The sequence below is a fragment of the Schistosoma mansoni genome, chromosome 1, assembly GCF_000237925.1.
Source record: "Schistosoma mansoni strain Puerto Rico chromosome 1, complete genome".
NCBI lineage: Eukaryota > Metazoa > Platyhelminthes > Trematoda > Strigeidida > Schistosomatidae > Schistosoma > Schistosoma mansoni.
In genome coordinates this window covers 10,012,073-10,015,194 of record NC_031495.1, presented here as the reverse complement: position 1 = coordinate 10,015,194, position 3,122 = coordinate 10,012,073, and the positions used below count along the sequence as shown (strand labels likewise).

Genomic DNA, 3,122 nt, shown 5'->3' with positions numbered 1-3,122 from the left:
GTGTTATTAGATTAGAAAGTTCCGTTAAAGTGCGAAGTAACCGGTGTGAGAAAGCTGTACAGGACAGGCTTCTGTTGGTCTTTCACGACTCCCTGGTTGGAGTCCTAGAGATGGTGCAACACAGTGGCTAGAGACGTTGTCAGATATGTTTCAGAATAGAAGCCGGTGGCGATCCTGCTGTAACTTTCTTCATAAAAGTGAGAGTAACGTTTTTAACCAGAAGAATTGTTTCTGGTTGTAATTTTGCTAACCAAACTGCTTCTTCCATTATTATTATTTCACTATCATACACTAATTTCTGTTCGTTATTGTTCCCCTTTTCCTTATGTGCACCTTACATTCTTTATCTTTCCATATTCTCATTGTTATTGTGTCGCGCATATGTATCTGATGCTCCCTTGTACCAATATTTATGTTTAAATAAATAGATAAATGTTCAACATAAGTGTTGTACAAAAGAACCTAAAGCTGGCGAAAAAACTGATTGTTGGACAATTAAGCCATCTGAATTAGTTTTTCCTCTGGATACCTGATGGTAATATCTCTACCGACCCCTGAAAAGTGGCAATATGTTTAAATAGTAAAAAGAAATTTTCGAAGACATATGTTTACTACATAGCATAAAAAGAGCAAGTTTAAAGGAGACTAAAAATGGGTGTTTATGAACGCAGCAGTCTATTAATAATCTCCAGCAACAACGGTAGCAGGACCTAGGATTTTTTCAGTAAGGATCAAGTTTCGCCATGAAACAATTGTTTTGAACTGGTCATTAGAGATAAAACCGTTGGAAAATTTAAAAAAGCATAACCTGACTGTTCACACTTTCAGGTTTGCCTTTAGCAACTACTGAAACCCTCAACTGGCACACGGAGTTTCAGGACATTTTGATGCGCCTGAAGAGAGTTTGAATCGTCATATAATGATCATAATAAGCCATATAGCGTTCCATTATTGCCACTCAAGACAAGGAATTATTCATAACGCAATCATGGCGTATTTACAAACAGAACCGTATCAGTTCTAACATCTAGTATACAATATCTTTTTCGTAAGCGTAAACAATCGAACGTGTTATCCCCCCCACTTTGATTTTAAGGGATATCTACGAGTTATTATTAGAGTCCAGCTAGGGTCTGGCAACCAAAGATCACCAAGAAATGTCATCCAATAGTCTACGACTGGAATAACCACAAAGGAATTAGGTTATATGCTCGTTTATCTTAAGTAAAAGCTATATTTTCTGCTCTAAAACTGCTAAATGATGAGGTTGTATCTGTGTTTGACCAAGGTTAATTGTCACACAGTTGCATCCTGTAGTCACACCATCTCAAGGCTGCTGGACTGCAATGATAGACAGACAAGACTATTAGATTTAGAACTAACGAATTTTAGATTAGTTCCACTAAAATCTTTAACTGTGAGGAAGGAGGTGAATGCACTTACGATGGAAAGTATGGAGGGTCAAATATCACAAACAAGAAAGCTGTTTCCATCTTGAAGCCATTATGACGGAATTTCTCACATTTGACTACCAGTGTCAGAATTTGTTTAAGAACTTATGAATATATAAAACTAAAGATCATTAGCAGAGACATTTACTACTATATAAGATTACAAACCAGTCTACCAAAAAATGTTAAACCATAGTTATTCTTTTTCAGCTTCGGCTGCATACATTTGTAAATATGCTTAGATAGGCTCTCGTTGTACAAGAGTTTCAACTAACAATTATGGTCTGTTAGGCCACATCACTCCGTTTAAAATTAGCGATGCATTCTTGAACATTAACTGCTGAGTTCAATGACCTTCAGCTAGGTGTTATTTTTGTTAAAAAAGGTGGGGGACATTGGGTCTTAAACCATTAAACATGTGACTGTAAAATTGGTGGCTGTAATATGTGGAGCACTTGGTTATGTTTAATTTAGACACATACTGAATTACGCCAAGACTTCAGGTTACGATAGGTTTATTATAATGGGGCATCGTTTATACTGTAGGATTACTTTTTAAAGTGGTGAGTACGCCCTGTGGAGTGATGAAAGGCTTTTATAGCAGAGTCAAGTCATTCACCATAGAATTCAAATTACTCAGTTTCAACATATATTCGTTTCTCCTCAAATGTTAAATATTTAATATACGTAGGTGTCGTTGAGAATTTAATTACTTTATGACAGGATATATCACTCATGTGATTTATAAATATGACTAAAACCGTTATAGTGACTATCAAAAACCCTATCATTGCTATGTTAAGAACACTCTGACGTATGCTAGATGATGTTTAAGACCTGAAAACAACCTATGTTTCTTTGGGCCCCACAATATTTGGAAAGTTAGTTTGACTTGCCATCTTTTTCTCAGTCTTTAGAACTTAGTAACTTCAGTCGACATATCATCTTACCCTCAATTGAGTCGAAGTTCGTTAAAATCTGTTGGCAAGAGCTTCAACAGATTTCTTTTGGGATATAAATGACGTTAAAGTGCTGAAAACTTAGTTAACATGCATTCATTAGAGCACATTAACAATGACTTCCATCTGAATAATTCTATAGGTTCATACTACCCATTTCGTTCTGAGTCTTTTATGACAGAAATAAAAACGGAAGTACACTATAGATACGCTGCACACACACAAGCTGTTCAGCGTTGTACTAAGAAACATTGTTTCATACTCGGCCACAAAACAGTCATCAAGTTGTTAGTAAGAAAACTTAAGTTAATTATAATTTTAAGAAACAAGTTATAACTTACTGATACATTACTTATGACCTACTTAAGAACTACAATGTAGTGAAATTCGAAATTTTAACATTCATTCCTTGTCGCGGATTTTTTTATTTGATCTTCCTTAAGGATTTACCTTTTATTACTTAATTTGCTGTCGCATGTTACCTGACCATCGGCATCAAAGTCAAGTTTAAAAAACCCAAGGTCAAACAGTTCAAACGGTTCAAATGGTTTTGGACAGAATACAAGAATCTTTCGCTTGACGGGCTTTCGTATCTAGTAGCAGTGGATCACCGATACCTTCAGGCAGGAACCTATGTATATAATCGACGTAAAAGGAAAAGAAAAAATCGTTAAATCATAGTAATATACTATTCTTAGTCCTTAAGAATACG

The 3,122-nt window shown here is 35.5% G+C and overlaps 1 protein-coding gene across 2 annotated transcripts in view; it reads right to left on the bottom strand.

Annotated features, from left to right (window-relative positions):
• Positions 1 to 2,841, bottom strand: part of Smp_073610.1 (transcriptional co-activator crsp77-related) — a gene marked incomplete at its 3' end in the record, with an annotated part of 22,302 nt that extends 19,461 nt beyond the window's left edge. For both annotated transcript variants that reach the window (XM_018793199.1, XM_018793197.1), the window contains exon 1: positions 2,774 to 2,841. The remainder of the gene's footprint in view (positions 1 to 2,773) is intronic.
• Between the last annotated feature and the right edge of the window lie 281 nt (positions 2,842 to 3,122).